At 41.7% G+C, this 11,205-nt stretch overlaps 1 pseudogene; it reads right to left on the bottom strand.

The window, feature by feature from the left end:
* Positions 1 to 300: 300 nt before the first annotated feature.
* LOC106557596 lies at positions 301 to 2,579 on the bottom strand (annotated as a pseudogene).
* Between the last annotated feature and the right edge of the window lie 8,626 nt (positions 2,580 to 11,205).

Here is an 11,205-nt window from a genome sequence, read left to right as displayed (position 1 = left end):
TGTGTCTGTATTCATATATATAATTTTATTTTCTCCCTCCTACTGAATGAATGAACAAAGAAACAGACAAAACAAGTGAATGAATGAATTTGAAAACTAGTGACCTAAACTACCATTCTTCCTTTAGCAACCCTGCAATTACAGGAGCTCTTTACTAACAGTAGGACTGGGAACACATGACAAATTAAGACTTTTGGATTTTTTTTTAAGATTTATTTGTTTATTCATGAGAGACAGAGAGAAGTAGAGACATAGGCAGAAGGAGAAATGGGCTCCTCGCAGGGGGCGCAATGTGGGACTCGATCCTAGGACCCTGGGATCACACCCTGCTTTCGGCTCAGCAACTGCTGAGCCACCCAGGTGTCCCAAGTCTTTTGGATATTATGTGATAGAATCAAATCAAGTGATTTTTCAAATATATATGTATATATATATACATATATAGTACCTGAACACATATGTGGGTGGAAATATTCTGCAAACTACTGGGTCATTACGATCCACGATTATTGAGAAAATTACACAGATGCTAGGAGATAAGAAATCATGATTATTGAGAAAATTACACAGATGCTAGGAGATAAGAGTTTGTCATTTAAAATATTTTTAAAAGATGATTTTGTTTCCTGCCTTTGTTTCTATTAAGTAATAGTAATAAAGTCAAAATTATTGACTTCATAAAGGCACTGACAATAAAGAAATAGATAATATAAAAATATGGAATTTAGCTTTGAAACACTATATATGTATATACATATGCATGTATGCATATATAAAAACACACTTGCAAGGTATATATAACATTTATATTCAGGAAAAGTGTTGTAAAATTTACCCCCTGATAACTCACAAAGTCAATAATCTTCAGGCAAAAATAATCCAGCCTTAGCCTTCTTCAAACAGAGAGTTAAATGTTCTCTGGATATAATAGAGAATAGAAAACAAAGAACAGGGTTGTACATCTCTGGCACATCTCAAGCAAAGCAAAGAAATTCCCAGGAAATCCCCAACCCACTGCCACATTCATTCTGGACCAAGCTCCAATTCAGGAGGCAGGTGAATTGTACACCCTCCTGAAGCTTCTTTCCTAGAACAAAGATAATGACTTTCCCTAGACTTCACCCTCAAATCAGGGAACAACTTCATATTATCTGAAAGATGATCCAATATGTGTGAATAATAATAAACCCAAAGGTAAAAAAAATCCTTCAGCCACTGGGGTTTGTGACCAAATGATTCTGAAATCAGTCATCTCCAGGAAAAATTTTCCTGTCTTCCCTGGGACAAACTATACACATAGTCCTCACTAATTTTTCCCTCACTCTGCAGCGGCTGGACTCAAACAATTTTGGAGTTGTTTATAAACACAAACCACTATCAATTGTTGGATAAAGTCCCCATAACCTCAAAGTGAACTGTTTCTACGAAGAAATAGCACTGCTCAGCAATGAGTGAGCTAGAGATACAGACACCTATAAAAGCCAACTTTGTGACTCATTGTTAAGTGGTTGCCTTAAAAGAATTATGGTTGTGAATCAATCTGCAATCAATTCTCTACAAATGAAAGCTCTAGCTAACTTAGTTCAGTGAATCATATAAATCCAGAGGAACAATGTGAAAAATTTCCTGGCTGACAGCGAGAAACCCAGGAAGACACATTTTTAATGTCTGATCTTATTTGTTAAACTTAGAAAATCTCATCCTTGACTGGACTCAGACTTAGAGGTAGAAGTTCTCAGAGCGGACAGCCTCCACCTCTCAGCCATCTGTTCCTGGTATTTTTCTTTAGCTTCCTTCATTCTCAAGGCCAAACGTTTAGCCTACTCTGCAGCCTCTTATTTGCCGTAGTACGCTGTTTCTTCAGAGCCATACGCCGATGTTTGTGTTGGAAGATGTATGGAGTAACAAGATGCCGAGTCTTGGCTGCTTTGGTTCTAGGTTACTCACCTTCTTTATTTAGGGGCTTGCTCACAACATACTGGTGGGCATCGTCCTTAGAGAGACTGAAGAGTTTGTGGATTCTCCTAGCTCTTTTGGACTCCCAGTGAGGAGGCGTAGTAGTATTAGTAAGCCAGGAAGGTCCTTCTCCCCTTTTTCACAATGACCAAGTTGAGAGCACTGAGACTGGCATCCACAAGGCAACCCTGAACAGCTCTGCACTTTCTTTCTCTGGTCCTCCCTGGTCTGTAGCAGGAGCACCCCTCACTCAGCAGCAGGTGGACACAGCTGTGGGTCTGGACCGCCTGCTTCATGGGGAAGCCTACCCTGTCATCGCCACCACTGATTCAGGCCATGTAACCCTTCCATTCTTCACCCAGAGCAGCAGCAGCAGCGTCTGTGGCCATATGCTTCTCATAACAGGTATGAGGTTTGTATCCATCGTCCACTTCAATGAGTTTCTGGCAGCCAATAGCTGGGAAAGAGATGTTCACCTTCATCTTGAAGCAGCCTCCTCCCCGCCGAGACAGCACTGTTTTTATATGGCAAGAGGTACCTGTCTGCTCTGAGAGTGCTCTACACTTCCTAAATGCATGACCTCAGTTATTCATTCAGAGAATGTGACCAAGCCCCTTTGAGCTTACAATATTAATCACTTGGAAATAATGAACTTGACTTTCACTTTGAAAGAACAAGGCATAAAAGGAACAGAAAGTTCCACCACTTACCCTCCTGCATTTTCTGCTTTACGCAGGGGAAAGAGGAAATGACTCAGCTTCCTCCAACTCCTGGCCATCCTCATTTCTCCAACTTATTTCTGCATACATGGTAAAAATCCTATATTCGTTCAGCAAATGCTTATAGAGAATGTACTATGTGTCAAGTACTTTGGACAAACATACATAACCTCTCCTGCCAAATTTATTATTAAATGTATTTTTTCCAATTGTGCTTCTGATATTTTTCTTTGGTTTAGAACGATATTTGCAACAGTTCTTTAAATTTAACTTGTGGATCTCTTGTGTTTAGAGCAAACCATTTTGTACAAGAATTTTCCCATTACTGAGTTTCCTATCTTTAGACCAGCTAGAGTCATTTTTTTTTTTTTTTTTTTTTTAGGGAACCTTCTTTGGTAACTACTGAGCTTACCTTTTCAGAAATGGAACTATATATATAATAATAATAAAATTATTGTACCCTGTACCAAATCTTTGCCCATATCTCCCTATAATCTATGCTCTTCTAAACTTTAATACTATAGAGAGTATATCAGAGTAAAATAGGATTTGCTTCCTTTGCAGGCCACCTGATTTTCTCCCTGGATGCTTTGGAAGAATTTAAAATTTTTAAAAATTACCAAGGTGTGCCTAGGTAAGTTTTCATTAATATAGGCAGATGCTGCATGAGTGATTTCCAAATACATAATCAGGGCTCCCACAGATCAGGCAAGTTTTCCTCTTTTATGTATCTGAATGTCACTCTCAGTCTTTTGCTCTAATCTCCTTTTTTTAGAAACCTCAATTATCTCTGTTTAATCACTACCTTCTGATTCTTAGCTATTCATTTGTCATTAAATTCTTTGTCCTTTTTCTCTCCATCCTGAAAAGTGAGTTCTCCATTTTTCTCTTCAATATTGGCTCTTCTGGTTTTTCCCTGCTTACTCAGCCCAAAGGTAAGGCTTTCTCTAGCCTGGTGTTTCCCCTACAAACTGAAAGGATGGGTTTACTTATTTCTCCTGACTGTCCTTGGCATTCTTCTGTCAGATAATGATGCAGAGGGCCGATTGATGTCAATGTCTATTTCCTATTCAGCCTCAAGTAAATGGTATGCAGCAGAAGCCAAGGGCATTTCCAGTAGAGAAATGTCTCTACACAGCTTCTTCCCAACTATTGGTGAAGCTGCAAAACCTCCAGCATTCTGCTTATGGCTTGCTCTTCGCCAGGCCTCCATGCCAGGTAACAGCGGTGCCTCTGCCCAGTCCCTTCTTGGTCCTGCTGCCAGCCAAATCAGGCACAAGCCACCCTGCTGGATGTGTTCCCTGTGGCTGCTGCATGAAAACAGCTGCCTCCTACTGCTGTTAACTCTAGTTCCCTGGGCTGCTGGAGTGGAATAGAAACCCAACAGTGTGTTCTCTAGGACCCCAAGACCAGCCCCACACATTTCCACACTGTACTCAACAGAAGTGGGGATGTTCAATGGAACAGAATAGAGAATCCAGAAGCAGACCCTCAAATTTATGGTCAGCTATTATTCAACAAAGGAGGAAAGTCTATCCACTGGAAAAAAAGACAGTCTCTTCAATAAATGGTGCTGGGAAAATTGGACATCCACATGCAGAAGAATGAAACTAGACCACTCTCTTGCACCATACACAGAGATAAACTCAAAATGGATGAAAGATCTAAATGTGAGACAAGGTGCCATCAAAATCCTAGAGGAGAACACAGGCAACACCCTTTTTGAACTCGGCCACAGTAACTTCTTGCAAGATACATCCATGAAGGCAAGAGAAACAAAAGCAAAAATGAACTATTGGGACTTCATCAAGATAACAAGCTTTTGCACAGCAAAGGATACAGTCAACAAAACTAAAAGACAACCTACAGAATGGGAGAAGATATTTGCAAATGACATATCAGATAAAGGGCTAGTTTCCAAGATCTATAAAGGACGTATTAAACTCAACAGCAAAGAAACAAACAATCCAATCATGAAATGGGCAAAAGACATGAACAGAAATCTCACAGAGGAAGACATAGACATGGCCAACACGCACGTGAGAAAATGCTCCGCATCACTTGCCATCAGGGAACTACACTTCAAAACCACAATGAGATACCACCTCACACCAGTGAGAATGGGGAAAATTAACAAGGCAGGAAACCACAAATGTTGGAGAGGATGCGGAGAAAAGGGAACCCTCTTGCACTGTTGGTGGGAATGTGAACTGGTGCAGCCACTCTGGAAAACTGTGTGGAGGTTCCTCAAAGAGTTAAAAATAGACCTGCCCTAAGACCCAGCAATTGCACTGTTGGGGATTTACCCCAAAGATACAGATGCAGTGAAATACCGGGACACCTGCACCCCGACGTTTATAGTAGCAATGTCCACAATAGCCAAACTGTGGAAGGAGCCTTGGTGTCCATCAAAAGATGAATGGATAAAGAAGATATGGTTTATGTATACAATGGAATATTACTCAGCCATTAGAAACGACAAATACCCACCATTTGCTTAGAAATGGATGGAACTGGAGGGTATTATGCTGAGTGGAATAAGTCAATCGGAGAAGGACAAAGGGCTCATTCATTTGGGGAATATAAAAAAATAGTGAAAGGGAATAAAGGGGAAAGGAGAAAAAAATGAGTGGGAAATATCAGAAAGGGAGACAGAACATGAGAGACTCCTAACTCTGGGAAACGAACTAGGGGTGGTAGAAGAGGAGGTGGGTGGGTGTGGGAGTGACTGGGTGACGGGCACTGAGGGGGGCACTTGATGGGATGAGCACTGGGTGTTATTCTATATGTTGGCAATTTGAACACCAATAAAAAATAAATTTATATATAAAAAAAAGAAATGGGGATGTTAAACTCAATCAGATCAGGTTCTCTCCTCCCTGATGGCATCTGAGTGCAACTCCCCGTCATGCTGTCCTGCTCAGAATAATGACAGCATTCACAAACCCTGGACATTCTCTTTGCCATTAACCAAGGTTGAATTGAGCTACAAGATAAAATCCACCATATGCATTTTAAATCCTGTATCCAGTTCATAATATGCCACATATTATTACCTAGAAACCACAACACTGAAGCATTATTTTGCAATAGTTTTGATTCTTCTCTTGGTACATTTGAATATCCTCCCCCAAAAACACATGAGAAAGCTGGAAAGTTATCTCCTCTCTTTCTTTGCTAAAACTATCTTCTTACTTTTCTCCGAGTTCTAAACCTAACTGAGGTGTCCTAGGTCAGCAATCTATGGCCAAGGCTGCTGCCAGAGAAACACAGATGCACAGATTGTTTGACCTTGGGTGTACAAACACAGACAACCCTTTGTAACAACATTCTCACCTCAGAGTTTGCAAAGTGCTTGCACATGAGCTATTTCTCTTACTCTTCATGAGATCTATGCAAGAGCGAAAACATGACTATCTCTTTCTCACAGATCATGGGAATGTGCTCAGCATCCTTCCCAGCTCTGCCCACCAGTACTTTTGCCCTGGACATCCTCTGATAAGTCCCCATTACCTAAGTCTCCCCAGATTCTGGCAATCTCCCCAGGCTGCCTGCCAAACTTGCTTGCTCCGTTTTGCAGGTTCTCTGTTGCTGTTCCTTTACTTTGGGCCACTGGACTAGGAGTGGGCATTTCAGACATCCCCTTGCTCCCTGCCTGGCCCTCCCATGGCCTGCAGCTCTGGTCCAGTCACACTTTGCTCCATGCCCTCAGCTGTGAGCCAGCCCCACTCATTCCCACACCATGTCTGGAAACTCTGTCTGGGCTGCACCCTGGACTCCCCAGTCACCTAGAAGAGGAAGACAAATATAGATGTGTAAATTAGGCCCAGAGGAGGCAGAGTATATGGTGAATATGTGATCCAGGCAGTCCAAGTTAGAAATGCAACCAAGTCATCTACTAAGAGTGTGACTGTGAACAAATGTCTTAACCTTTTAAAGTCTCTGTTTCTCACCTATTAAGAAAATATGACAATACATCTTCCTCTCCCAAAGACTTTTTGGAAATATCAAATGAGATGGGTATAAGTTAAGTGTTAAGCATATTGCTTGGGCCCTGGTAAGCTGTCATAATATCAACTGTCATTATTACCATTATTATTAATAAGGTTAAAGAATGAGTAATTGTATCCTTCTCTATCTCTTCATTTCACTTTTAATAGCACATAATTATAGAAAATTAGCAAGTGATGGTAGACAGAAATGGTCACTTAGCTGCTTTTGACTAAATGTGGAGAGGCTTGATTATTTTAAGAGCTTTCTAGAAGTCAGAAAAATATTACTTGCCCTAGATAAATATTACTTAGCAGTTTGTATTATTTTACTAGACTCTCTGACAGGGAGCTCGAAAGAAAATATCACTTCTGGCAGGTGAATTGAAACACATTTTCTTGGCCCTTGTTGTAAGCAAATATGTGTTATTAAATCCAATAAGCTTTCCCCGTGGCCTCGTGATAACACACAGCTAAAGGATTCTGGGTGGAATTCCTGTCTCTTGCAGGTAAGCTTTGGAATTACTTTGCATAGTCACTTGTGCAATTAACATATGCAATTTTGCAGTAGCTTCCTTGGAAGCTGAACATGGCCTAAAGAGGCAGGAGAAGTTTTGATGGCCATCGACATAAGGGTTACTTCATAATCTTTCCTAAAGTAATAATATCCTTTAGAGCACATAGTCCAGAGACAGGCTTTCAAAGCAGCCCACAATACATGTGTCAAGACCAGTCAGGTAATAAATTATGTGTGTTCCAGTGGAACCGTATTAGCACTTCCAGTTTTCCTCAATAGCATGTCTGTAGTAGGTTTTTAATTTTATTTGATGGACAAATTGGCCAAGTGTTTATCATGAGCCACAGTCTTTATGGATTTTGACAGATTATCTTTTGGTAGTTTATAGCAGGGACTGCTACAGGAGAGGCGATGTGTTCTTGCTCAGATGATACACTGATCTCACATTTGCAAGCTTTTAAGGCATGCTTCCAGATTTCCTGGCAAGGAAAATAATTCTGGGGCAGCTAGAGCTCTAAATGGATCCAGATAATCTCTCTATATAAAATGCTTAGCTATGGTTCCTCGGGGTTTACCAGCACAGTGGTTCGTACTCTGTAGTCCCAAGTTTCAGCAGAGTGTGATTTTATTCTGACAATGACCCCAGAAAGATGTAAAACCCATGGCAAATTGAACATTAGGCAAGCAAACCTAGTCTAGATGAGAGAATAACTACTCTGGGCCAGGGACTATAATAAACATTTCACATTCATGAGCTCATTTGATTCTCATTACAATGCTGTCATGTGGGTACAATTATTAAGTCCATTTGAAGATGAGGAAACTAAAATTCAAAAGGGTTAAGGAACTTGCTTGAGACTAAACTGCAAGCAAGACAAGGAGGAGGACTTAACCAAACTGCCTGATTCTAGAACCCCAGCTGTCTTTTAACCAGGGCCCAGTCATACTTGCTCTCCTTTTTCTGATTCTAGAATATGCCAAAACAAATCCTACACTAGTCTTTGCCAGCCTAGTGCCTCAGCTGTGAGTACTCTTCTCACTGATGGCTTCTTGTTGTCATTCACAGCTCAGTGTAAATGTTCCCTACTTGGAGAGGGCTTCTCTGTCACATAGGATGCTCAGAGTTGTCTCAAGCAAGAGACAAAGCTGGGGAAGTCATCCATCATCTCTCATCCACTGGTTGAGGGCTGCTCCTAGGGGCTCTCTGGCTTGCCCTGTGCATAAACAGAAGCTGTGACCTCTACAGAAATGATGAGTGCTGAAGAGCAGGCTTTCAAAATGGGCTGGCTTAGAGGTTCACTAATGTCCTCAAGAACCAGATAATTTCCTTCTCTACACTCAGCTATGCTGAGGGTCAGATTTCCTCTCAGGAGTATTTCCTTCATGGCTGTAGGCCACCTGCCAAGAATAACTGTCTGCTTACTTCCTCATTCACATCTAGTAAAAGAGACAGACCATCTTTTCCCATTAAGAGCAGAAAACATCCCAGACATTTCCAGAAAACTCCCCTGCACTTCTCACTGCCTCAAAATGGATCAGGTGCCCATTCCTGAACAGATCTCTAGTGACAGGAAAATACTATATCCTGATTGGCTTAGGCTCAGATTCTTAGACCAATTACTGGCAAGGGAATGATGTTACTGTGACTGGGTGCTATTAATCAGGACCAACCACTGAAGCTAGTTCACTCAGCTTTCCCCGAGACAAATGAACACTTGGAAAGTGGTTTGTTTAGGAAAGAACAGGAGAAAATGGATACCAATAGGCTATCAGGTATGGACCACAGTTAATAAACTTGGGGCTATTTTAAGATGTTCCTAAGCCTTTGACAGTCTCATTTGTGTAGACAAACTATTACATCTTCTAAGTACTCCCCACCCTACCCCAGTCAGTACCACATGTCCTGGTCTTATTTACATCATAACACTTACCACCTTCTAATATATGTTTGTTAGATTGTTTATTCACTTAGTCTGTTTTCTCTACTAAGAAATAAACTCTAGAAAATAAGGATCTTGTCTGTCTCATATATTGCTATAGCCCTCACCCATAAAATAATGCCTGGAACACAATAGATGTCAAATAAGAAATAATAAATGCTTACTAAATAAATGCATGAACTAATAAATAAGTGAATCCATGAATAATGGCTCTTACTACACAAAGCTGGGAGGTAGAATAGAAGTATGTTGAGGCCACTGATGGGGAATCCATTAATCTATGACAGTGTTAGGTGAGAGTGAGACACTGGGAAAGGGCAAAGGGAAGAAGTCTCTATTGCCCGGGTCTCCTGGGTCCCAGGCTGGGGTTTGGGCAAGATACAACCAGACTGTCTCACCTCTGCAGAATATCCCTGGCAGGGAGCAGCTAGGAAGTAGGACAAGGCAAGGCAAGGGTGATTTCCCCTTCTTTAGAAGAGGAGGAAGCTATTTAAGACATGCCAGTGGAACAATCTTGGGCCAGTGGGAACCCATGTCCTAAAGTGGCATGCGGGAGCTCCATGCACATATCCAAAGCCCAGCCACATATGTTCTCAGTCCTCTTTGCCTCCTAAACATACTAGAGTTCATCTAGACCTAGAAGAGATACCAGAGAAAAGAAGAAGGAAGGAAGGAAGGAAGGAAGGAAGGAAGGAAGGAAGGAAGGAAATGAATGAAGGAGGAGAGTAGTAATGAGAGCGGCGGCTGTCTTCTTCTTCGCTCTCTCCTCCTCCTAGCTCCTCCTCCTCACTCCTCCTCCGCCTCCTCCTCCTCCCCCGCCTCTCCTCCTCCTCCTCTCCGCCTCCTCCTCCTCCTCCGCCTCCTCCTCCCCCCTCCCTCACTCCACTCACCTCCCTCCCTGCCCTCCCTCCCTCCCTCCCCACTAACGAAATACACAGAGAAGAGCACAGACCTCTCATTAACCTGGACAAACTGACCATTGTAGACATCCTGAAGATCTAACAGATTAACCACACGCAGCACACTAAAGGGTTTCAGACATACCAGCCACTCTGGACAGAATGATCATGTTTCAAATATGAACCTGCTGAGATTTGTGAACTGGCAGATGCCTGATGCCTCCCCACTCGCTGGTGCTTTGAACAACAGCAGCAGCTTCCAAATCTCTGTTAGAGGTAGAGACCTGGGCAGGAAGGAAGGCTAGAAAAATTGTCATGAAACGTAGTGGGCACACCATTTTTACGTAGATGATATGTAATGTGAGGTGCCAGATCTGCCACTATTGCACTGACCATTCTAGAATTCTAACTGCTCTACATTCATGTCAAGCTTTACTCCAAGTATACTTCCTGTTCACTGTTCTTGCTCTGGACATAATGCTCTACTTGCAGGAACTCTATTCCCCAAACAAATAAGCCATGGCCGGCCCCTTGCACTCTAGCCCCAGGACACTGCTTTCTAGATTTAGATGTAAAAGCATTGGTGTTACTGGGAGAGGGGCAACAGAGGACTGTGCCTTAGAGAACAGTACCCATGCAGTAGAAGACCTGTATGGGATACTGATTAGTACAGTGCTTGCATTCAAGGAGACAGATGAGTGGCTCATATGGAGCTTCTCCTTCTTAACTTTCTGGGCATATGCACTCCATTTCTGTTGGCATGGCTCAGGTGGACTAATCCATTGCATTTTTAAAACTAATCCATTATCTTTGTAGTTTGCTGAAATCACTCCAAGATTATGACAAAAGGTTGAATTATAGCCCCAGCTTTTAATTCTAATTTCCTCTTTACTTCATAGGAATGATAGAGAGCCACCAGCATGGACTACGTGATAATCTACTGGCTCCCAAAGCAGAGCTCTTTGATGCAAGCACATACATTCTAAAATGTTCACATCTTTTCATTTTCAAAGGCTCACTCTCACTATCAATCTTCAAAGAAATAGTCCTTGTCCTTTTCCTTTTGATATGCCTTGTGTTGGAGTTTCTTTTTCTTTTCTTTTTCTCTATTTTTATTGTTAATGGAGGTATAACTTAAATATAGTAATTGTACTCAGCCTAAAAGTTGGGCTCATTGAATTTTAT

Source organism: Canis lupus, chromosome 23 (assembly GCF_011100685.1).
Source record: "Canis lupus familiaris isolate Mischka breed German Shepherd chromosome 23, alternate assembly UU_Cfam_GSD_1.0, whole genome shotgun sequence".
NCBI classification, from domain to species: domain Eukaryota; kingdom Metazoa; phylum Chordata; class Mammalia; order Carnivora; family Canidae; genus Canis; species Canis lupus.
The sequence above is the reverse complement of the archived record's forward strand: the minus strand, read 5'-3'. Positions and strand labels throughout refer to the sequence as shown.